This window comes from Apodemus sylvaticus, chromosome 19 (genome assembly GCF_947179515.1).
Source record: "Apodemus sylvaticus chromosome 19, mApoSyl1.1, whole genome shotgun sequence".
In the NCBI taxonomy this organism is placed as follows: Eukaryota; Metazoa; Chordata; class Mammalia; order Rodentia; family Muridae; genus Apodemus; species Apodemus sylvaticus.
This window is the reverse complement of record NC_067490.1, coordinates 65231576-65258655: the sequence shown is the minus strand read 5'-3', so window position 1 is coordinate 65258655 and position 27080 is coordinate 65231576. Positions and strand designations below refer to the sequence as shown.

Genomic DNA, 27080 nt, shown 5'->3' with positions numbered 1-27080 from the left:
ATTGGCAGCTCATGACTGTCTGGTCGTTGACTGGAAGTCTGTTATTGATCAACAATCAAGTGACTGATAGGCTTCTGGACAATGAGGCTAATGTGGGACGATTGATAGGTCCATGACTGAAAAATGATCAATGGACAATCGGTTCCCGATTGATTTGTGTTCATTTCAGGTTATTGATCGATTATAGATAACCAATCGACCTCATGATTAAAGATGATGCCAGAATGAGTCATTGCCAGCCTCTCTTCTTGAATGACCTCAGGTTAACTTCTCAGTTGCCCTGCTGCTGGACCCTGACCTCACTCGCTGGGCTTCTGTATGACTGCTCAGATAGATGCAAGGGTAACAGGGTTCACCAATGGCAAGAGCTTCATACATGATGGACAGGAGTATGCTGTGATATCGGTGGCGTCCAATACCGAGATCACATGGGAAGAACCACAACTGGCAGGAATGTCAGCCAAGAAAGCTGAACTGGCAGCTCTGAAAAATTCATTACAGCTAAGAACGGACATTTAAGTCATTAAAGTCACTTCCTGTGACATATGGCTACTTACTTTTATGCTACAGTCACTTCCTGTCAAGACACGGCCACTTCCTGTGACAGTGACAGTCACTACTGGCTATTGAACTGTCACTTCCTCTTTAAGCAAGTCACTGCCTGTGATGTACACTCACTTCCGGTTAGGGCCAGTCAATTCCTGTGACATCACAGCCACTTCTGGGTGTGGCACAACAAATTCTTGTTCTTCAAATGGCCTCTTCCCATTCTGATGTGTCTTCTTCCTGTGGGTTCATAGACTTAGGCATGCCCTCCTCACTGTGGTAAGATTATCTTTTCCCCAGGGTCAAGACACAGATGGCTGGTGTGCCATTGCTGCCTCTCATATCCATGGACCATTTATAAGGAGAGGAGCCTTCTGATGAGCAAGGACAAAACTACATCCCAGAGAGCAAAAAAAAGCCCAATGGGTGGCCCCTAGAAATTGGGTTCCTCATGTCCTTGACTGAACCAGACCCAGGAGAAGCCACACTCCCTAATCAGACAAAAGATGTGTTCTGGGACAAAATCCTGTTGATGTATCAGTGTTGTAACTGATGACAGAAGACAGCTAACTGACTACTAACTAATTGTGTAAGAGAAAATGGGTCTACACAGACATAAAGGAAGAAATCAGAGACTTTCTAGAGTGCAATGTAAATGAATATGCAGCATGCACAATCTCATGGAACACAAAGAAAATGAAAGTGGAGCTAAAAGAAAGTTCACAGCACAAAATGCCTACGTGAAAAAATTGGAGAACTCTCATGCTGGCAATTTAACAGCATGTTTTAAAGGTTACAACAAAAAGATGTGAGGGAGCAAAGAAAACGAGGAGGAGACATCAAGAAATTTTCAAGTTGGGGGATGAAATTGATAAAACAGAAAGAGAACAATTCAAAGAATTAATGAAACATGGAGTAGGTCTTTTGATCCTTTTATTAGACAAGATAAACAAACCCCTATTAAAAGAAAAAGAATATACAAATTCATGAAATCTAAAATGAAATGGGGGATTAAATAACAGGTAATGAAGAAATCCAGAGAGTAGTAAAGACATAGTTTAAAAAGGGTGCATTCCACCAACTTAGAAATTCTAAAAGAAATAGCTAACTTCCTCAATAGATGCCACATTCCAAAATTAAACTAGAGAAAAACAACTTAAACTGACATAAACATGAAGGAAAACAGAATTCATTAAAAATATGTCCCCAATATGAGCCCACGTCTATGAGTTTTAGGGTAGAGCTCTACCAGACTTTCAAAGAGGATTTAACAAGAATTCAGTGTATTCAACAATATAGAAACAAAATAAATATTAGTCAATTTATTTTCTGAACCCCTGATTACTCACATATCCAGTCAGGAAATACTGAGTAATTAAAGAGAATTACAGACCAATTATCCCTAAAACCACAGATTCAAAAATACTTAAAAGAAAAACAAATAAAATAAAATATGAAACACATCAAAAGATCATCTACCATTAACAGTGAGGAAGGCTTCATTCTAGAAACAGTGATGGTTCAACAAAATGGGATTAAAGTGTAAGAAAAACCAAGAATTGATCATCTCATGAGTTAATGTAAAATTCTCTGAAAATATTCAACACCACTTCATGATAAAATTCTCGGGGTTCTGGTGCTTACTGGGGCTGGAACATGGCTCCTTCTATTCCATTATCAGCAGCTTTCAATATTTCAAATACATCACTGCCTAATCTTGGCTTTCCTGGAACTTGCTTAGAGATCTACCTTGATCTTAAAGATCTGCATGACTCTGTCTCATGAATGGTGGGTTAAAAAGCCTGTAACACCATGCCTGGAACTAAACCTTTCTGTTTATATTTTAAATTCAGAACCCAGAATACAAATATATCCCTTAGCAATTTGACACATACTTGTATCTTCATGTGTCTACATCAAAACAATAACCAGGTAATAATAATTCCTAACACGATACAGTTCACTTTCATAAAACTGCAATCCATATGTTTAGCTGAATGCAATCTTGTCCTAATGTAACCATTCCTTTAATGCCATTGAATATCCTTGATCACAAGATTAAACGTCATTCAACTTCCTAATGATGCCTTGTATTTTGAACCTTTTTTTTTTTTTTAAATTTTTCCATTCTTAGTTTTTATGCTTGTTAAAACCTTTCAGGCCAAATTCTATGCGGTGATTTTCATGACTTACTTTGCCATTACAATTAATGTAAACAGTTTTACCTTTAACCTCAAGGAAACTCTTCAGACACGGGCAGTAAACTTCTTTGCAAAAGCATCGAAAAAAAAAAAAAAAAAACTAACTCCAGAGTGGAAATAATCCCAAGCACCCATGTCTATCATGTTCTACTATGATACCCTCCTAATTCCCACTTAATTCATGATCATATTCATTATGTTTCTCTCCAGCACACAGAATTTGGGGACTTATCCCTGGTGAAAACACTTTACCACATTGATTACATTAATAAGGTTTCTGTCCGTTGTGTGTTCTTTTATGATACTGGAGATAACTGGGTCTTGAAAAGGCTTTACCACATTGATTACATTCATATGGTTTCTCTCCAGTATGTGTTCTTTTATGATATTGGAGATTACTGTGCTGTGCAAAGGCTTTACCACATTGATTACATTCATAAGGTTTCTCTCCAGTATGTGTTCTTTTATGATATTGGAGATTACTGTGCTGTGCAAAGGCTTTACCACATTGATTGCACTCATAAGGTTTCTCTCCAGTATGTGTTCTTTTATGAAATTGGAGATTACTGTGCTGTGCAAAGGCTTTACCACATTGATTGCACTCATAAGGTTTCTCTCCAGTATGTGTTCTTTTATGATCTTGGAGATGACTGGGTACTGCAAAGGTTTTGCCACATTGATTGCACTCATAAGGTTTCTCTCCAGTATGTGTTCTTTTATGTCTTTGTAGAGAACTGTGAGCTGCAAAGGCTTTACCACATTGATTACATTCATAAGGTTTCTCTCCAGTATGCGTCCTTTTATGATATTGGAATGTACTGTGATTTGCAAAAGCTTTACCACACTGATTACATTTATAAGGTTTCTCTCCTGTATGTGATCTTTTATGTCTTTGTAGATAACTGTGTGCTGCAAAGGGTTTACCACATTGATTACATTCATAAGGTTTCTCTCTAATATGTGTCATTTTATGTCTTTGTAGATAACTGGGTCTTGCAAAGGCTTTACCACATTGATTGCATTCATAAAGTTTCTCTCCAGTATGTGTTGCTTTATGATATTGGAGATTTCTGCATCTTGTAAAGGCTTTACCACATATATTACACTCATAGCGTTTCACTCCAGTATATCTTCTTACATGCCTGCAACGATAATTAGCACATGTGAAATCTTTATGACATTCATTACTCTGATCAATCATGTAATCAATATGAATTAAGTTTACAATTTGTCTAATGGTAAAAAAAAGCATCAGATCTTAAGGATTTAGCACTTCATATGTTCATGGTGTTCTCCCTCATCATGAGTTGTTCAAGACACCTGTGATGGTTATTACATGACTCATATTTATAACACCCTCTTTTTATATGATGTATTTTAGCTATCTGAATAAAGTTAGAAAAACTCTGATCTGTATAACACTGATTGTATTCATATTTTTCCTCTAGTGTGAATTACAACACATGTGACTGCGAACCAGGACACACAGAAGAATTTCCAAATTCCTAGTACCCTTAAAGTTTTTTTACACTGTGAGGTTTGGGATATTCCCTGTAAAACTAAAAACCCAACTAATTACAAATGTCTTTCATATTCCTAATTTCTTTCAAAGGCAGAATACTACATATCTTCTTGTTTTAGAACAAAAATTTTATGCTTCTTCTTTCCATATCCCAATGCTCACATGATTATTATCCATTGTGACACATGATATAACTAATAAAAAGAATGATAAATGAAAGGTTTATGCATTGCATTCACACTGTTTGAATTTTTGTTTCTCATAACATGTGCAATATGGTCTAATGTTTCTACACAAAAATATTCTTGATTCTCATAAAATAGCCTCTCACAAAACTGAACCATATTACTATAAGAATATTAGTATCACCAAATTTTCTATGGACTATTTGCTTATTAGAATGTTTTGGATATAAATTTATCACTATTCAATGTACAATTTCTAAATACTATGAGACTATACAGATTGGCAGGTCCACAGCACAGGTCTAATGGAGCTACTTATCAAATGGATACACAAATCACATATAAGATCTTGAGGTACATCACTTTTTAAGAATATTATAATCATATCTACACTTAAAGGACTGTGATTTTACACTTTTGCTTTTTGCTGGAGATTCCAGAAGATATTAAAATTTCCTCAGAGAAAATTTTGTATCAGCTTGCACATGAAAATTACCTTTCATGACTTCTATTATTTTGACAATGTTCTTCAAGATGATGTTCTTCACAATTATAGCCTAAAACACAGAACCAGAAAACGAATGATATAGTATTGGAAAATAGGCAAAATTAAAGGTACTGTGAATTTTAACTGCACGGTGTAGTTACAGTGAAAATTCAGTGAAACTGAATTATTCAGATCAATTTTCATACAAGTAAAATAATAGAAGATCATAAATAACCAAGAAACATTTGTTTCCTTCTGAAAGAAAAATAAGAGTCTTACCTATAGCTTTGAGGTTCAGGTAGGTTTCCAACATCACATTTTTGTAGAGACTCTTCTGGGAAGGATCCAGCAAATTCCACTCTTCCTCAGTGAAGTTCACATACACATCATCAAATGTCACTGTATCCTAAATATTCCATACATGTGTACAACACAAAACATGAAACTATCATCACTGTAAAGGAAATATATGCTTCCTCAAAAACATATTCATATAATTTTGGCACTTGCTTCACTTGTTCTCTGACTCAGAAATTATTATCAATGTTTCATTTTAGAAGGACCTTGAATTATAAGATTCACCTCTGTCACTTTTGAACACTTTGAATAGGATACAGCTTTACAAGAGAAATGCAAATTGAGAGGGAGATGCAGAGGAAACAGAACCACAATACCGAGCACACATCTGAAAAACTGTATGAACAATTACTAACTACAAACATGATGGGCAAGCTGGGTGTATTTTCTCATGTCTTTAATCACAGAGGCACAGGCAGGTGTATGCCATTTAGCTAGACACCAGCATGGCCTTTGTAATGTGTTCTAGGAGACTAAAATGTATATTTTAAGACCCTCAATCCCTACAAAAAACAACCATGGAAAAAAAATGACACTGAACTCAATGTTCTTTATGAAAGTTCCTACAAAGAATTATAAATTCACAGCACATCTGTATTCATCTGGTAGAAATATGAAGTTTAATCTATAACATTTGGTCAAATTTTAATACTAAAGATATGGATGAAAAAACACGGACGGTGGTGGCGCACACCTGTAATCCCAGCACTCTTGGAGGCAGGCGGATTTCTGAGTTCGAGGCCAGCATGGTCTACAAAGTGAGTTCCAGGACAGGAGGGCTACACAGAGAAACCCTGTCTGGAAAAAAACAAATCCAAAACAAAACAAAACAAAACAAACAAAAAAAAAAAGGAAAAAGAAAAACCACACAAAAATATGCTTATATTACAAATACAAGACAGGTGTCTTTTGTGGTTTCTCTACTACTTTAAGGACAGACAAAGCTACACAGTGAAATTTGTTTTGGAAAAGAAAAGCAAAAAATAAAATAAATATAAAAATATAAAAGAACTAGACTTGTAAAATAGATTATCACTGATTAGCAAATGTATCTATTATATTTTATATGATTTAAGGAAAGAGATTATAGTGAATATATGGGAGCATGAGAAGAACGTTGAAGGGTCAGTTTCAACCACAACACAGAACATACCAAGGACACAATGTTTCCCCTCTAAAAGAAATGCGGGATAAAATCTGGAGCAGAGACTGAGGGAAAGACCAATGAAAATTTGCCCCACTTGAGAGTGCCATCCTATGGACAAACACCAATCCATGACATTATTAATGACACTCTGTTATGCTCCCACACCGAAGCCTTGATTAATTGTCTATTGAGAGGATACACCCACCAGCTGACTGAAAAAGCTGAACAGATCCAGAGTCAAACCTTGCATGGACCTTGGGGACTATTATGGATGAGTTTGTGGAATGATTGAAATCCCTGAGGAGGATAGGAACTCCACAGGAAGACCAAGAGAGTCAAGTAAGACGCACCCCTGGAGACACTCAGAGACTAAGCCACCAACCAAATAGCATACACAGGATGGACTAAGGCCCCTGGCACATATATAGCAGTTGTGCAGCACAGAGGCTCAGAAGGTCGTCTAATAACAACTGTAGCAAGGGCTTTCCCTATAGCTGTGGGGGCGGGGATATCTTTTGAATCTGTTTCCTTAATTGGGCTGCTATGTCTGGCCTCAGTGAGAGAGGATGTACTTAACTCACAATAGAATTGATGCACCAATTTTCGGGATACCTGGGGGCCCCACAACCTCTCAAAGAAAAACAGAGGGGACTGGGGGAGGGAGTCTGCCATGGCAAGGGACATATAATGGGGATAGTGATAAGCATGACAATGAATATATAAATTATTGGAAAAGCAAAAAAAGAGAGAAAAAATAAAATTTTCATTCTATAAACACTATCCTGGAAGGTATCTGGAATGGCTCCTACCAGAAGTTCTTCCACAAGCTTCACAAAGAAAGCCAGACAGGACAGACAATCAGCCAAAGACATCATCCTATCTAGAAGCTTTTTGTTTCAATCAACTGCATCCTCACCCTTGACACTATGGGCAATTATTCATCCTGTGATGAAAATGCATTCAGTCTTTCTTCAGGTATCCTAACAGTCTGTAGGAACTCCTACACTGTTCAAACATCTAAAGTCTCTTCTGACACACAAGGCAAAATCCTGAAGGTCACCTCTTGTAACAGTTTGGGTACATCCTCTCCTTGTATACATCTCTCCATGGCAGATTTACCAATGCTTTAGTTATCTCAACAAGCTGTGGTTGCAAAATGAAATTTAAGAATCATCTTCATAATTTCAGTGCAATGAACTCTCATGGAGTCTTCCCATGGCTCTGACTCTGCCAAAAGATGGCTGGAATCGTGCCAAATTGAAACCATCCAGGAAGAATCCAGGAACTCGAATTTATCATCTATCAGTTTTCAGAAGCCACACCATATAAAAGATCCTCTTAAGTTTGGCTTCTAAGGTGATGGACTCTGCCTCACTTGGTCCATATTTGCAGCAGGTTTTATTTAAAGTTCCTTCTTGGGACTAGGAAACACATTGCCTACACCTTCCATGAATTTAAGATTTAGCAGGAGCACATGTTACACTTAGGATATGTTCTTAGGACATCTACCCACTAGAGCATGTGTTCCACTAAGTTCATATCTGTTTTACTTATAACAGCTAGAAACTGAAAAAAATCAATAAGGCCACCAACCAAAATTTGGATACAGAATATGTGGTTCATATACAAACTAGAATACTATTCAGCTAGTTAAAGCAAGAACTTTATGAATCTTGCAGGCAAATGGATACAACTAGATATTATCATCCTAAGTGAACTATCCCAGACTCAAAAGGACATGCATGTATGTACTCACTTACAAATGGATAATAACCATAAAGTACAGGATATATGCATGATATTTCTTGGACCTGAAGAAGCTAAACAAGAAGGAAGCCTAAGGGGCTGAATAGATGGCTCAGCTTTCTCATCCAGCCCAGGCCCACTTGCTTATGAATATTGTCACCCTCAGTGGAAGACACTCCCCACATCAATCATGTACATTATCTCACACAGACATAGCAACCAGCCATTCTGATGAGAGCACACCCTCAACTGAGGCACCTTCAGATGACTGTAGCTCTGAAAGGTTGAAATGTTGGCAGCTTACCTCTCTCCTGACTATGTGTCCTTGTGGATTGACAAGATTATCTCTTCCTGCCTACCTCCTCTCCTAGCTTTCAACATTAACCAGCAATTTCTCTTGAACATAACAAAAAGGTCAATAAAAGAGGCCACACTCTGACAACACTATGAAAATCTAGACAGAAAAATGTAAAACAGGAATAAGCATCCACACAAACAAGAAAAACTGAGAAACCTTACCTAGACCAATAATCACCACAAAAGCAGCTGCCCAGCCAGACACCAGCATAAATAAATCAAGGACTGGTTAATTTCATATTGCAGGATGTTAGAGAGAATACTTAAGAAATAATTACTTCCTATGAGAATTTTTAAATAAAAAAAGTCAAACTAATCACCTTTGTTGTGTACAATAAAGTAGTACAAATACAAAAAAACAAAAATGACCTTTCCATATATAGGTTGAAAAAGCATCTATATCCTAGATCAAAGGTGGATCTGAACATCTCTGAAGATCAAGAGCAAGAAAGGGTTTCTCAATTTAAAAGATATAATAAAGAAACACCCCCCCCCCATAGTAACCAGGGTTAGTTATGGTTGCGGATTAGAGGGGTAAGGTTAGGGTTAAGGTACAAGGGTTGTTAGGGTTAGGATGTTTAAGAAATTAAGAGGTTAAGATAGGATTAGAGATTTAGGATAAGTCTCAGGCTTATTCTCAGGTTTAGGGTAAAGTTGGCCACCATTATTCTAGATGGTCCCACTCCCACTGAATCAATAGTATCTCTATTAGACAAAGAAGAAATGTCATGGTAAGGGTCAGTCTCAGGATTAAGTCAAAGAATTTGTTTGTTGTGCTTTGTGAAAACAGCTTCTATATTTTCTCTCATCTGGCTTCCTAGTCCTTGTTTTCATAACAGCAAAATCTTCTTTCTTGCCCCCAATGAAAGTGGAAAGTGAATTATCCATGAACCTTGAATTCCCAGATGAGAATGTTCTTTACATTTTTATGGGGCCCAGTTCACATACAACAGAAGAGTAAATATGACTGCCACATCATTTTTCCCAAGCTCACCAAAAAACTGCACCTAAAGATATTGTTAAGTTTATTAAAGAATGGCAATAAAATGACCTTGTTATTAGTTAGTACTTCTTGATCAATTTATTACCTACTTTGGAGTCAGAACACCCCTCATCTCTCCCCAGGCTCTGAAGAGCATCTTTAAAAGCATCAGCTTAGGCAGGTGAGGCACACATACACTGCCACCACCACACACACATCACTGGGCACTTGTCAACCAGGAGACTGCAGTGAGCTCCAGCCAACCTAGAAGACATAGTGAGTTCTAGGGCAGCCCTAGACTAAACAGCAGGATCCTGTCTCAAAACACTCAAGTTAATAAACATCCACACTACATGTGTGCTACTCAAAGAACTTCAGTTTAGGAACAAATTTGCAGGCAACAATTAGAAATTACACCAAGTTACTTCAACGCAAGCAACCTCTGGACTCAGGCGTTGGATTCCTTTCTCAGAAGGAATATTAAATAACACTGGCCAGCCTTACAGCTTTACAGTGATAACTTCAAAACAGAGTCAAAAAATATGGGCCAAATGCTTCACAACTGAGCTAATGGCTTGGCTGCTGAAGTTGCCACGCTTCTAATCCAGTCTGGTATACCTATTTTTTTCAACTAAACAATAGGACAGCATGAACAGGTTTTGCACTTAGCAGATGCCATGTGGTCTCAGGTCTCAGGTGGCTTTCACTGTTAGTCTATGTCCTCCCATATTTCAAAAGAACCTGGACAGCCAAGCAGTGGTGGTGCACACCTTTATTCCCAGCACTTGTGGGGCAGACAGGCAGATCTCTTGTGAGTTCGAGGCCAGCCTGGCCTAAAGAGCAAATTCCAGAACAGCCAGGTCTACACAGAAAAATAAAGAAAGAAAGAAAAAGGTCTTGATAATTCAAGATAATAATAGTAATGGTGATAAAGTCCTGATAGACTTTTTTTTTTCCACTGTTTTGAATTCCAGACTCAACAGATGGGAAATTCTAGTTTTGTTTTGTTTTGTTTTGTTTTAAACAAACAAAGCTCTTCAAAGATCCAGTAAGTTTCACCACTGACTTCCCAATGGCAAAACTGTGTTTCCAAGTTTCTCCAAAAGCAATTAGGGGATGGAAAGGAAGAATACACTCAGAAGAAAAGAATTGTGAAACTCCACGATGAGGTAATAGAAAAAATGTGTAACCAGATCAGGATAAGCATGTCCCGGCAAAACACACACACACACACACACACACACACACACACACACACACACACACCAAACTTTGCAAGACCCAGTTTCATTTCAAAGTCTGGTCAGTCCTGATTCTTCAACTGCCCCTGTATCTTCACCTCTCCACTGACCTTTCCTGGCCTCTCATACTGGCAAAACTCAACTGCTACACATTTTCATTGCCCCATGTCTTAGTCAAGGTTCTATTCCTGAACAAACATCTTGAACAAAAAGCAAGTTGGGGAGGAAAGGGTTTATTCAGCTTACAATTCCACATTGCTGTTCATCAGTAAAGGAATTTAGGACTGGAACTCAAGCAGGTCAGGAAACAGAGGCCATGGAGGGATGTTTCTTACTGGATTGCTTCCCCTGGCTTGCTCAGACTGCTCTCTTATAGAACCCAAGAATACCATTCCAAGGATGGCACCACCCACAGGGGCCCTCTCCCCTTGATCACTAATTTAGAAAATATCCAAAGCTGTTTCTCATGGAAGCACTTCCCCAAGTGTAGAGCTCCTTTCTCTGTGATAACTCCAGCCTGTGTCAAGCTGACACACACAAAAAAAAAAAAAGCTAGAAGAAAGTTCTTCTTACTTGGCTGCCTTGTCTAAATTCAGTAAAAGAGATATGCTTATCCATGCAGAGACTTGAAATGCCATGTTTTTTTGATACTACAGTGGTCCCTGTGCTTCTTTGAGAGATAAAAGGAGTCAGGGATGATGGACTGTACAAGGGGGATGGAGAGATGGGAGAAAGTTGAATGTAAATTAAATAAATAAATAATAAATAAATAAGTGGAGAAAGTAAACAAATACATATAAATAGAATGAAAATTTAGAAATCAGCCCATTATTTTTAAAATATACCCAACTCTATATTTCAGGTGTAAGACAAGGAGAAAAGATTTTTGGCCAAAATATCACACAAATGACCTCTCAGTAAAATTCACACAATTTCTATTTTCTTCTAAAATGCTATGATCTCAGTTTCCTCTGGCTGCATACTGTTAAAACTCCAATCTTGCAAGTCCTATGAGAACAACGGATTAAGCTCCACGGACAGATTTGTATGACTTTCATCATCTCAATTTCTGATATATTCCACATTCCTGCCAAAAAGAATAAATTCTGTCCGGCCACAAAATCAACTATTGATACCATTTGTTTTTGTTATTGTTGTTGTTCTAGCTTGCTACTCTGCTGCCATGATGCAATCTTTTGAGCAGAAGCATCTCTTTTAATGAACAGTTGTCGTGAAAGGTTTTGTCAGAGCATAATTCATCACTTTGGGTGCTTAGAGTAGAAACTAAAGCTACAAACTGAAGGTAAAAGCATGGACAAACATTGTGTCCTGGCTTGCTGTCCTGCTTGGTCAGTGTGCCATGCTCAGGTAGCTCTCTCATCCAACCCAGGCCCACTTGCTTATGAATATTGTCACCTCAGTGGAAAAGCCTTCCCACATCATTCATTCACACTATCTCACAGACATAGCAACCAGAAATTCTGATGAGGGCTCACCCTCAACTGAGGCATCTCCAGATAACTGTAGCTCTGAAATGTTGACAGGTTGGCAGCTTCACTTATCTCCTATGTGTCCTTGTGGATTGCTAAGATGATCTCTTCCTGCCCACCTCCTCTCCTAGCTCTCAAAATTAGCCTGCATTCCCTCTTGAGCACACCCTCCAAACAGGTCAGTCAAGAGACAACATTTAAACAACATCCTATGAAAATCCAGAGGGCAAACTCTAAACCAGGAATAAAGCTCACACCCAAAAAAGACAAACCCAGAAACTAATTCCTAGACCTGTTATCACCACAAACCCAGATAGCTAGACACGAACATAAGAATATAATGAATAACAGCCAGGAAAATATTTCACCAAGAAAGACAAGCTATGATTTCACAGCAGGTCCTGAGAAACTAAAACATGCAAGAGATCTAATGAAAAAGAGGTTCTATGGGGGAAGGGAGAGGAATGAGAACCCGAGGATGGGATAGAGGTACACAAGAAAACCTGAAGTCAGGCAGACAGATGGGGAGCAGGGAACGAGCAATGAAGGAAGAGAAAGAGAATAGAGAGAGTGCTTGTGCAGAAAATAGAGACAGAGTACAAATATAGAAGGTTTTACAGGTATATAATACACAAACGGGAAACAGCAGCACTTGATTGAGGTAGCTAATGGCTTAAGCATTTCCTAAGTCACTAAGAGCAGGACATTGAAAATGCCTGTCCACTGACAAATATTGAGGCAAGGATCATCCAAAGAACAACAAATGGAAGAGAGAATCACAAGAATTAAAAATGAATAGCAAGCAGGCAGTGGTGGTGCACATCTGTAATTCCAGCACTCTGGGAGGCAGAGGCTAGCAGATTGCTGAATTAAGAGTCCAGCCTGGTCTACATAGTGAGTTACAGGACAGCCAGGGCTATACAGAGAAACCCTATCTTGAAAGAAAAAAAGCCAACAAATCCAAAACAACAACAACAACAACAACAACAACAACAACCAAAATATGAATCACAAAAAATTGATAAATTGGTACAAAAAACAAATTGAATTCTAAAACTTTCCAGGCACTAAATAGCCACAAGTTCTGCAACATATGATAAGGCAAAACCACAAATGTTTGGAGGAAGAGAAAAAAAATAAAAAGGAGAAGGAGAAGAAGGGAGAGGAGGAAGTAAGAGGAGGAGGAGGAAGAGGTAGAGGAGGAGGAGGTAGAAGATGAAGAAGAAGAAGAAGAAGAAGAAGAAGAAGAAGAAGAAGAAGAAGAAGAAGAAGAAGAAGAAGAAGAAGAAGAAGAACAACAACAACAACAACAACAACAGCAACAGCAACAACAACAACAAGAAGAAAACAAGAAGAAAAAGAGGGCAAGGGCAAGGGTGAGGGTGAGGGTGGGGGTGATGGCGATCAATCAGTAAAAAGGACAAGAAAATATTTCCAATTAACACTAAATGAAAACATTCCCAAACTAAATAAGGTGCCTGTTAATTTAAAAGAAGCATCCAAAATACAAAATATTTTGGGAAAAAGTCCCTTTGCCACATAATAATAAAAATACTGAACTTCTAAAGTAAAACAATGAACAAAGTACAATAGAAAAAACAAAACAAAATTAGAGAACAAAAACAAGTCACATGTGTAAGCAGTGCTGCTCGATTTATACCTGTCTTTTTAATGAATGTTATAAAACACAAAAGGGCTTGCACACGTGCTGCAGAGTCACAGAAACCACACATGTTCCTACAAGAAAGCCACGGGTCTGAATGTTTTGGGCAGATTCAGAATCAGCCATGATAGTGGGGTCACTCAGAGGCCACTGGCTGATGTGTCAAGTGAGGAGCAGCACAAGGGACCTCACAGATGTGCACATCTGGCTGATGTTTCCCATCCAGCCACAGAGAGGACCCCCACCCCAACACCCACTGCTCAGCCGCCTGTCCCTACCCATTGTGGGCAGTGATCCTGTGCTCACCATGTCGCGATTTCAGAGCTTCCCTGAGGTCCCCTCACAGCACACAACAGCAGAGCTCAGAGCAGGACACGGAGAACCATTCAAGCTGCACAGCAAGGATGAATTTCCCCACCCGCAGGAAGGGCAGGAAGTCCTCCTGCAGGAGCGGCTTCTCCCTGTGCTGCTCAGCAGCTGCGGGAACTTCCTGGTGAATCAGGGCCCTGGGGGCGGGGCTGTGATGTCATCACTGTGGGACCGCTCTCCTGCCTGCCCTTCGCCTGCCTGTCTCCTGCTGTGGGCGCACGGTAGAGACCTAGGGTCTTCCTGTACAGCGGGCTGCGTGCGGGGCCGCGCGAGGGGGCAGGGCCGGAAGTGATGGGCAGAGAGACAGGGCAGTAAGTTTGTTTAGTATTTCATGTCTCAGACTGCCTACAACCTTTTGAGGCCCCGCCCTCTGGTTTCTAGGCCCCGCCCGCCTAGGAGGAACTGAGCTCACAGGGGAAGTAGACGCAGGGATGCTGAGGCTGAGGGCGGGGCCAAGGGCTGTGGCTCCTCCCCGTGGGCGTGAACCTGTTGGTGCTGTGTCAGGCTGACCTGGGGAGAGAGGAAGGGTCATGGGGTCCCAGGGTCTCGGGAGAGGCAGGGGACCAAAGTGCCATGGATGGTGCGTGTTCAGGGGGTCACAGTGTCACAGGCCGACTCAGGCCACAGATGAACCTTCCTGTCACTCTCAGCCCCGCCCTGTCCCATTCAACTGTGGGAGCCACGCCCCCTCCCCTGTCACTCTCACCCTTAGACACGCCCCCATTCAGCACTCTCCCTTCAGCCCCGCCCTGCAGCAGCTTTGGCTCCTCCATACAGTTACAAGCAGAACTACCAGAGTAGGGAGAGTGAACACAAGATCATTGGATCAGAAAGCACCTTTGGGGCTGGATAGATGATGGCTCAGCGGGTAAGAGCACGGACTGCTCTTCCAAAGATCATGAGTTCAAATCCCAGCACCCGCAGGGTGGCTCCCAACCATCCATAAAGAGATCTGACACCATCTTGTGGTGTCTGAAGACAGCTGTGCTCACATAGAATAAATAATTAATCTTTTTAAAAAGCACCCTCAAAGGCCAGGCCCAAAAACTCTGCTGGCTCTAACACAGGTGAAGATTTACCTTATTACGTGAGGTCACTCTATGGGCTTTGACCACCATGTTCCAAACCTCCTGTGCAGTTAGAAGTGATGGAGGGTAGGAGAGCAGGGTAGACCAGTGAGACTGAATATGCACAGGGATCACTTACCAAGATTCCTCAGCGGCCCTGCTACAAAACAGCCTAGAGAGGATGGCAATGGTGAGGACCGGGGAAATCAGTGAGATGAGACCCAAGGTCAGCAGCCATCCAATTGAATTGTTGGAATTCAATTACTGATGCAGGCACCACGAGAGCCTCCAACCACAGGATAGTAAAGAGACTGCTTCTCTCTGATCCACGGGCTGAACATTCATCAGCTCCCGAGGGTGACAAAGGCGGAGCTGACAAAATGCAGGCTTGCCGCTTCTGCCATCTTTATCATTCATCAAGAAGATATGAATGTGAGATTCCAGCAACAGGAAGTGAATAACTTTTAGTACGAGTTAGAAATGAAGTTCTGAGGTGAATTCTTTACGTGCCTGCTTGACAACAGATACTAGGTCTATTTGCACTACCTATGTAGCATGGAGTCTATTATAATTATTATTATTATTATTATTATTATTATTATTATTATTATTATTATTAATCATTACCTAAAGATGTCTCCTTTTGGTAAAGACAGATGTGTTTTTGTTTGTTTTTTTGTTTGTTTGTCTTTTCTTTTAAAGCCCTTTTTTCCTCAATATACTTTTAATGGTTTTTAAATTGATTCATAGCTGGTCAAGTTGAGACTGTAAGAACTTCATTTTTAACTTGTACTAAAAGTTTACAACCTGATTTCTTTTTCCAAAAATCAGTCAATGAACTGCAAGCACCTGTTAATAAAAATATTAAATTTGAGAGAGAGAGGGAGAGAGAGAGAGAGAGACAGAGAGACAGAGAGACAGAGAGAGAGGGTTGAACAACCTGTGGCTAGAGGGATTTTAGGCTTTAGAGGAAACTCCAGTTATATTTCTCTCTTAAATAGACATAGTATTAAAATGACTTCTAGAACCTTATTTCTATAACTACAGATCACAACATCTTCTTAACATAGAAATCCCGCACTGTTAACTGTGGGGTGAATAAGAGACTATGGCGGGCTTAACCCTTGACGTAACATGTCACCATCCTTCTCTCAAAGTTTCAGGGATGTTTCTGGATAACATCAACAATAATTCCTGAGTCCATCTAATCGGACAGGAGAGTATCTCATATGAAGGGAAAGGTGTTAACAGTATAAGCAACAATAGCACAAATTCAAGCCAGACAGATATTCCACGATGGAGTAGATGTTGGGAAGTAAACGTCACCAGTAACTGAGGTGAAAGATGGAATTGATGGCTGCTAAGAGATGGAATGTTGTCTTTGTGTAACCCCGGGTGGGTCACACATATGTCAGACTCATCCCATTCTCAATAATAGTGGGGCAGCACAAACTGAAATCTCACAGCACAAATTTCAATTGGGAAAAAAAGAATAAAACACAAAATTGGATAAAAAGGAAAGGATGGATGGACATGGAGGATGATTATGGGACATACTGAAGTAAATAAGGTGATTTTTTAAAATTATTTTCTTATTACATTCTCCAAGAATTAAAATTGATTTAAAAATCATGTGATATTTTAATTGATTTTAGAATTATACGCGCACGCATATTCACAATGAAGTTTGATCATAAAGAAGTCACCCCAAAACTTCTCCATATTTTGCTCAAGTTCACCACCTTCATCCACTCCCAAATTGGCATATTTTTTTGAATATTTATACTACTGATCTGAATTTGTGTTACTCATGTTTAGACCGGTTGTTAATACACTAGATCATGATCAACTCAAAAGTGGCCACGGTCTTAAATACATCTGACTTTCTGTCTCCCCAAGACCACCAAGTACTATTGGACATTTCTCTGTTATACTGACTGCCTTGATCTTGTGCAAGTCTTATGCAGACAACCACAGCTGCCATGAGCTTGTGAGCACAACAGTGTGTCATGTGCAGAAGGCTCACACTTTCACTCACCCTTTCTTATCTCTGGTTCTTAGAATCTTTCTGTTAAAAAAAAACCAGCATATTATACATAAGACACTCCAAAATTTCTACCACACAACTTTCAGAAATTACAATTTGAAATAAGCAAGAATAATTTTGGAAGTGTGGACCTCAATTGAGAGAATTTCCTCACTACATTCGCCTGTCAGCAAGTCTTTCATATATTTTCTTGATTGTCCCAGATCACTGAGGTGCCTAGCTCATCAGTGAGTCTATGGTTCTATTCCTGGGCTGGGGATCTTCAAGATCTACAGGAAATCAGGCTAAGCAAACTACAAGGAGCAGGACAGTGAGAAGCATTTCTCTATGGTTTCTGCTTCAGTGGCTACCTCCGGGTTCAAGACTTCTGTTTTTTGCCCTAATATAATTTTTATGATGCACTTTAATGAGGAAGTAAAAAATGAAATAAACACTTCCATCCCCAAATGCTGGGTGTTAAGTTTATTTCGACAGGTGTCTTAGGATCTCTATTACATCAATAGAATCCTTAAGACACTCAATATAAGGATCTTAATTGTGTGAGAGACCAAGGTAAACTGAACTGTGGCCATGTCTGTGAAGGATTGGTGGTGACTGCAATGGAAAGGCTAAGATCCCTGTAGTAAGCACCACGCCGAGGAGTATTTGCCATACTATGTCAGAGTGATAGCTCCAAAATACAGCTGAACACCTCTTTCACCAATAGTGTGTCCTGGGTTGTCTTCAGGTGGCTTGATATACTGTTAGACTTCGATTTTAATTTGATCCGATTGTAATGTTTACCTGGGTCTTCCTTTTGGAAATAAAATTTCTTGTCAGGTGATGTGTTCGCAACATTCAAACTGACCATTTTAAAGGAATTTGTTTATGTCATATACACAAAGATTATATTTAACAAAGGGCATTTCTCTGGTTATTCCTAATCATCAAATTGACACAGATTAGACTAATCCAATGTGATTGCTACTTTTATGTTGGCCATGACATAATCTAAAATAATTTTTGAAAATGTAAACCTCAACTGAGAAAATGCCACCAGGAAATTACTCGGTTTGCTTTGTTATTTAGTCCAGGGTTATTGTCGTAACTACCATATGTGGCAGAACTCTCCCCTAATGAATAAAGATTTTAGAGAACCTATCACTGGATATGTAGGAGAAGACGAGGAGGAACAGGAGCAAGATACTTCCTCTTGGACAGAAGAAAGAATGGAGACACAATGTTGGTAACGAGAGGCCCCAAGTTTAGGTGGTGGATACTCCGGGGTATACCACCATAGGATTCATAACCTAAATAGCATACAAAATTACCATGCTAGTTTCTATGCCCAGCGATTGTGTTGCCTGTAAATTCTAACCTAAGATTGTGTGGTGTTTTCCTTCCCAAAAAGACTCAATTGAGTTCCAGAGGAAGATATGGTGGCTGGACAACCCAACCAGCCACCATAGGAATTTTAAAGTGTGTGTGGGGATGGGGACAGGGGTGACAACAGCCCACCATGGGAACACAGCGAACCAGGTGGAAAGGTTTTAGAGCTCGGAGTTTGATATTCTATCAGGCTGAGAAGGTAGCATGGATTGCTCTTTTTAAAATATTTCATGCAACATCCATATTTTTGAACAGAGGATTTTTGTTTCATTTTGATTTAGTATTTATTTTTATTGTGCTGTTTTGTTTTGATTTATATTTTTGTTCTTTTTTTTTTTTTGAGAAAGGTGGAGAGGGAGAATGAGTTAACTTTGTGTGGTTAAGGAGGTAGGAAGGATCAGAGAGGATTCTGGGAGGGAAAAAAACAATCAACATACTTTGGATGAAACTCTTGAAATAAAAATAAAAATAAAAATAAAAATAAAAAAAACTAGATGTGAAAAAAAACAGATCTCCATGATTTCTGCCTCCAGATCCTGCCCTGCCTTTCCACATGATGGATTGCTGACTGGGAAATAAGGATAATAAGCCCTTCTCTCCCCAAGTCACTTTTGCTAGAGTGTTTTTATCATAGCTACAGAAAGAAACAAGAATAGAGGCAAAAGCATATATAATGTGAGTCACAACTAATGGCTGAGAAAAACTTCTATAAAAGGACATAAAAAGATAAACTTTGTTGTGACATTAGAAGAGTTAATATAGTCAAAATGTTCACTTTCTCCAAATTATCTACAGGTTTCATGTAATATCAATGGAAATGCTAGCATGTTGTTTAATAGAAATTAAGAATAAAATTCATATTCATTTTCAGGGTATTGAATGGCAAAAGTAACACAAAGTTGGAGGACTTCACTTCAGAAACTTGGCTGAGCAATCACATCTTGTGATAGAGAATACAGCTGTAGTGAAGGGCCAGCCACGTATCATAACACTTCTGGTAAAACTGGCCTGTTATCTCTGTGTACACAGGTATTCAGGTACTCCTGTGAGACCAGCTCACTTGTTGTTGTATTTAGGTGTGTAGCTCTGTGGCCCTGATCAGCTCTGGGTGTGGTCGGAATAAAGAAGTCTCCTGTTCTAGGCTTCTCCTAAGTTCTTGTGTCCTCAGGGTTTCTGGCTGTTTCCTCTGACTTGCAGTATTGGTTCTACCTGTGCTGTATGTCCTCTCTGCACTCCTGGGTGGTTGGCTACTTGCCTGCACCACTAGTGTATGGCACACTGTGGCAGAGTGTGGTCCCAAGCTGGAGTCAGAAAATGGAAGGCTTCCACGAGAGGGTTCCAGACGTGAACCTCTGAGCAGCAGGGGAATTGCTACCTGTGCTGTCTGGCCTCTCTGCACACCTGGGTAATTAGCTACCTCCCTGTGCCACTTGGGTATGGCATGGCTGTAGCAGAGGATGGCCCAAAGGTTGAGACAGAAATCGGAAGTCTCGTTTTATATATTCATGTTTATTTTCATTCTTATTCTGATAGATTCTACCTTGCATATATAATCTTTCTCGAATGGACGTTTAAGTTTTTCTAGCCATATACTTCCAAAACTAGCAAACTAATAAGGAAGCAATGAATTTGACATTCACAAAACCCAACAGATAATCAAAGGATAAGTTGACAAGAGTCAGACAGACTGCTAAAGGTCTCTGTGAAATTTGTATTTGACTATGAAAATTATGGAATTTTTTGGTCTTGTTTTTTTTTTTTTTTATTTGGTTTTTTCGAGACATGGTTTCTCTGTGTAGCCCTGACTGTCCTGGAACTCACTCTGTAGACCAGGCTGGCCTCGAACTCAGAAATCTGCCTGCCTCTGCCTCCCAGAGTGCTGGACTTACAGGCGTGCACCACCACCACCCGGAAAATACTATGGAATTAGAATCCCAACAAGCAATAAACACAAATTCATGGCTTATGGAAATTTGCCTTTTTATTATTTGTGTATAAACTCTTAACTTATGGGATCCTGGTTTGTTATTAATATCATGTACTTAATAGAAAACGGATTACAAGTAAATTAAACTTGTTAATTTGACCTTAGTTACCTTTGTTCCTAATGAAATTAAATGTAAAATTTGATACAAAAGGATAAGAATACATTTAATGAACATATAGACACAGGTAAAATAAATATAAAATGATCATATGGGTTTGAATCTTTTTTTGCAGTAGATAACATGAAAATATATACTTAAATTTTATTGTCTACTTTTAAGAACATGAAACATGTAAACATACAATTCTGGTTACAATGCTATTTCATTGAACCCTATCCCAATTCTAGTACAAAACATGATCTCTACCCCTTAAGGTTCTAAACTAATTCTAAAAAGTTAGCTACTACTAGACTAGGAGACATATTGTGCATATTGAACATTGTCCTCCCTCACATAAGAATAACATACCTGTGCTTTGAATTATAATATATACTTATTTAAATTTTTATTCAGGAAAGACCATGTTAATAATTTAAAAGCTATCTATATCTTGTAAAGCCTCATTAAAACAAATGAATATGCAAACATTTAATGATTAGCACAGAGCTTTTATCTTATTATCCAAATTAAGTAACCATTTGCAGACCTTCATCTCTGTTGAATTAGATAGAACCTGCCTTAGTGTTCACATGCATCTGGAGGAGAATCTCTGCAAGACTGAGGTTGGAGAGGGTTAGTCAGTGCTGCTCTATTACTGCTGGAGACCTCATGGCATAGTGAAAAAAGTGTTTTTTTCCAGTGCTTTCTTCTTGTGGATATCCCTAGAAAGGATCTGATTAATGAGATTGACAGTGTATCAATGTATGTGTATTGACAGAGTGTCAATGTATGGGAGAAGAAATTTTGTCATTCTCAAGACTGCTGCTGCAAATACAAGGCTAAAAAGTATCTACTGTCACCTGAGGGTGTTATTTCAGGCTACAGAAGCTATGGCATCTGCTTTACCATTAACCAGTGAATCGGGAGTCTCCATATCTGATGTTCTCATATAACTATATTATTTGTGTTTTAATTGAGATAATTTACACATTTGCTACTAACTTTCTTTTCCAGTAGTGGTAGACACACAGAGTCAAAGCATCACCTGAACAAAAGGTTAAGGGAAGGTGGCCATTTTTAATTTGTAACTGAGCTGAGATGCTTGTGAGATCCAAACTGCTCTAAAAGTATTCTGTTCTTGTCTAGTATATTAGTCAGGAGTCCAAAGAAAGACAAACTAAGCTGGGCGGTGGTGGGGCATGCCTGTAATCCCAGCACTCTGGGAGACAGAGCCAGGTGGATTTCTGAGTTCGAGGCCAGCCTGGTCTACAGAGTGAGTTCCAGGACAGCCAGGGCTATACAGAGAAACCCTGTCTCGAAAAATTCAAATCCAAAAAAAAAAAAAAAAAAGAAAGACAAACTAATAACTTTTTTCTGTATCAAGGGTATTGTTTAGAGTGACTTAGAGTCTCTGGTGGGCCAGCTATTTCAAAAATAGCCAGCTATGAAAATAAAATCCAAGGATCCAATAGTTGCTATGACCACAAGGCTGGATATCTCATCTTATCTTTAGAAGAAACCAGAATTCCAAAAAATCTCAGTTTAATGACAGTGCAGGAATATGCTTTCTATTGAGGTGAGAGTAAGAAGCTAATGAGCAAAAGCCTTCTTCTTTCATGCCATTATATAGGCCTGCATTACAAGTTATGGCCCAGATTAGAGGTGGGGTTTTTATAGCTGAAACATCTAAACAAAAGCAGTGGCCTCCATGATCAAGACACAAATTAAAGGCAACTATTTCATAGTTCTGAATTACATGTAGATCTTTCCATTTAGAATTAATCAGAAACACCAGAAGAGGGCTTTAAACCCAATTATGGATGGTTTTGAGCCACCATGTGTTTTCTGGGCATTGAAATCATGACCTTTGGAAGAGTAGACAGTGGTCTTATCTACTGAACAATCTCTCCAGCCCTAAGATAAAAAATTTAAACAGAGCAAAACATCTAGAAAAAGAGAAGTCACAACAAATCTGTCACCAAAAAGAGCCCAGGACCATGAGATTTAGGGTAGAATCCTACCAGACTTCTAGAGAAGAGTTAATGAGAATACTCCTCAATGTTTTCAACAATATAAACACAGAACAAACATTAGCCAATTTATTTTGTGAACCCATGGTTGCTAAAATATCAAGTCAAAAAAGACTAAGCAACAAAATATAATTACAGACCATTTTTTTCTTAAAATCACAAATGCCAAAAAACCTTAATAAAGTAAAACAGAACATATAAAATAAAATGGAAAATTCATCAAGTGGTCTTCAATCATGATCAATGAGGTAGGCTTTATTAAAGAGAAGCAGGGATGGCTCAACATAATGTGCCAAAAGTGTAAAGCATAGATAAGAAATGATCATCTCATTAGGTGAAGAAAATTCTCTGACAATATCCATCACCAGTTTATGAAAAAATTCTTGGAGTAAATAAGCACACAAAGGATATACCTAAATATACTAACATTACATTACAACAAGCCTACATCCAACATTAATTTAAATGGGAGATATTCCAATCAATTCCCGTAATTCACAAACAAAACAAAGTGGTTCATTCTCTCTATATATATATTCAAAGTTCTATCTTAAAGTTTAACTAGAACAGTATAACTGAAGGGTATGGAAGCAATATGAATTAGAAAAGAGTAAGTAAAATTACATTTATTTGAAGCTGACATGGTTGTATGCATAAGTGAACCAAAACTTCCCAAATGCAATTCCTGAGCTGATAAACACTTTCAGAAATGTTGGTGGATACATGGCTAACTAAAAAAATACAAACAAAAATCAATGGCTAAGCTTCTGAGTATATTTTTGTGGTCCTGATTAATTAGTAGAAAGTTGACTACAAAAGGTTTTTGTCATTTGAAGTGTCCTGGTGTTTGATTTTTGTTCGAACTGGCGATGCTATAACATAAATGCTTTACCACATTGCTAACATTCACAGAATTTCTATCTGTATGAAGAGTTTCTTAATGATAAAAATTATAGAGATTTGCAAAGGCTTCATTATACTAAACCTATTCATACAGATTTTCTCTAGCAAGTATTCTTTCATGAACATGAAGACTAACAAATTGTCCAAAGACATTACCACATTGCATACACTCACAGTGTTTCTGTCTTAGCATTTCCACTGCTATGAAAAGACATCATGAGCAATGACACTTCAATAAAAGCAACCATTTAATTGGTGGTGACTTACACTTTCAGAGGTTTAGTCCATTTTCATCTTAGCAGGAAGAATGGCAGGCATGCTGTCAGACATGATGCTGGAGAAGAAGCTGAGAGTTCTGTATCTTAATCCAAAGACAGCTAGGAAGAGACTGTCTTCTAGCAACCTAATAGGGGGGTCTCTCCAGCACTGGTAGGAATTTCAAAGTCCAAGACCAAAGTGATGCACCTCCTCCAACAAGGCCACGACCCCACATAATGCCACTCAATTAGCTTGGCATATTTAATTACTACATTCTACTGCCTGGCCACCATATGGTTGCTCAAACACATGAGTGTATGGGGATCATACTTAAACATTCAGAATACATGAGCTTGAACCCCCAAAGTCCCCATTGTCTATAGCAGTCTCAAACATGTTAAGAGTCCAAAGGTCAACGACTCTTCTGAAATTAATCCTATCATGTAAACATGTTCAAAAACTTAAAAAGCACATCATGTACCTCCAAATTCAAAGTATATACTTCATGATTCCTAAAGTCAGCATGAGGACATTTTCTACCTAAAGAAGACCAAAGCCAGCTGAGCAATCTCCAAACTCTGCATCTTCATATCTGTTGTCAAAGTGATTTTCAGATCTCCAAATCCTTTCTGCTTTGTTCAATGCAGTAGAATTCTTTCTCTTTGAGTGGTTTTATTCCCTTAAAGCAGTTTTCCTGAGTAGGCAACACACAGTTGTAACATCTCAAGATCTTGGAGTCTCCAAAATAACTTCAATATCACAGCTTCTGTTTCAATGTCCGGGATCCACACATGATCATCACTGATCCTCCAAAGATATTAGTTCATTTTCTAGCTCCTTTCTTATACATTACCAAGTCCACCTGCACAACTAGGTCCAACCTGGGATATCTATGGAACACAGATTATTGTCACTCAGAACTTTATCCAGAAGATTTCACATCAGTGATGCTGATTTTTTCTTCATCATCTCTAAATTCTTAGGTACAGCTAGAGAGCATCAATCATCTCGGTAGTCCTTTCTATTCTTACATCTAAAGACAGAGCCAGCCGGGCAGTGGTGGTGCACGCCTGTAATCCCAGCACTCTGGGAAGCAGAGGAAGGCGGATTTCTGAGTTTGAGGACAGCATGGTCTACATAGTGAGCTCCAGGACAGCCAGGACTACACAGAGAAACCCTGAACCCTGTCTTGAAAAAAAAAAAAAAAAAACAAAACAAACCAAAACAAAACAAACAAAAAAAAAAAACCAAAAAACAAAAACAAAAACGACAGAGCCACATGGAAAAAGCTGATGAGTTATGCTGCTTGCTGGGTCTGGAAATGGATGGCTCCTTCTTTTACATTATCACAAGCTTAATATTTGTTTAAAACATCACTGCCTAAACTTGGCTGTCCAGGATATTCCTCAGTAACTTAATCTTGAACTCAGAGATCTGCTGGGTTCTGTCTCCAGAACGCTGGATTAAAAAGCATGCACCACCATGCCTGGACCTAAGCTTATCCTTTTAGATCTGAAATTGAAAACCCAGAATAGCAATCAAAATCCTTTCCTTGTCAGTTTGACACAAACTTGTTTCATTGTATGTCCACATGAAACAATACTCAGGTAATAATACACCCTAACCTGATACAGTTCGCTTTCATACAATTGCAAATCCCTAAGTTTGGTTTGATGGAAACTTGCCCTAACATAACCATTCCTGTAAGACCACTGAATATCCTTGATCACAGGATTTAGCTTCATTCAACTTCCTGATAATGCTTTGCCATTTTTAACAATACATTTTGTAGTTTTTTTTTTCTTTCTAAGTTTGCTATGCTTGATTAAATCTCACTCCATTGTCTAGGTGAAGATTGTTGAGACTTCCTTTGTCAATGCAATTAATACAGACCTCTTTACTTAATCACATGTATACTCTTCAGACAAGGGTAATAGGCAGCAACATTCGTTGCCAAAGCATTATAAGAACCAACTCCAGAATTTAAATAATCCTAAGCACCCATGTCTATCATATTCTTAACTCAATGGTCTCTTAACTCCCACTTAATTTATGATTATATTCATTAGTTTTCTCTACCATATGTGTTCCTTTACGTCTTTAGAGAGCTCTGTGAACTGCAAATGTTTACCACATTCATCAGGTTTCTCTCCAGTATGTGATCTTTTATGATATTTCAGACTACTGTAACCTGCAAAGGCTTTACCACATTGATTACAATCATAATGTTTCTCTCCAGTATGTGTTCTTTTATGGTTTTGGAGATAACAGGATCTTGAAAAGGCTTTACCACATTGATTACATTCATAAGGTTTCTCTCCAGTATGTATCATTTTATGTCTTTGGAGATGAATGCGCTGTGCAAAGGCTTTAACACATTCACTACATTCATAAGGTTTCTCTCCAGTATGTGTCATTTTATGTCTTTGGAGATAACTGAGTCTTGCAAAGGCTTTACTACATTGATTACGTTCATAAGGTTTCGCTCCAGTATGTGTTCTTTTATGATATTGGAAAGTACTTCGTTGTGCAAAGACTTTACCACATTGATTACATTGGTAAGGTTTCTCTCCAGTATGTGTCATTTTATGACTTTTGAGATTACTATGTGTTGCAAAGGCTTTACCACATTGATTATACTCATAAGGTTTCACTCCAGTATGTATCCTTTTATGATATTGGAGATTACTCTTACTTGAAAAAGTTTTACTACATTGATTACATTTATAAGGTTTCTCTTCAGTATGTATCCTTTTATGATATTGGAGATGACTGGGTCTTGTAAAGGCTTTCCCACATTGATTACACTCATAGTATTTCTCTCCAATATGACTTCTTACATGCCTGCAATGATAATTAGCACACGTGAAACCTTTACCACATTCACTACTCTGATCAATCATGTAATCTATATGAATTAATTTTATAATTTGCTCTAATGGTAAAGAACCATCAGATCGTAAGGTTTTAGCACTTTATATGTTCATGGTGTTCTCCCTCACCTTGAGTTGTTCAAGACAACTGTGT

At 38.6% G+C, this 27080-nt stretch overlaps 2 pseudogenes; both read right to left on the bottom strand.

Annotated features, from left to right (window-relative positions):
* LOC127669703 (vomeronasal type-2 receptor 116-like) overlaps window positions 1–27080 on the bottom strand; it is a 206115-nt pseudogene that overhangs the window by 81153 nt on the left and 97882 nt on the right.
* LOC127670052 (zinc finger protein OZF-like) lies at window positions 259–26956 on the bottom strand (annotated as a pseudogene).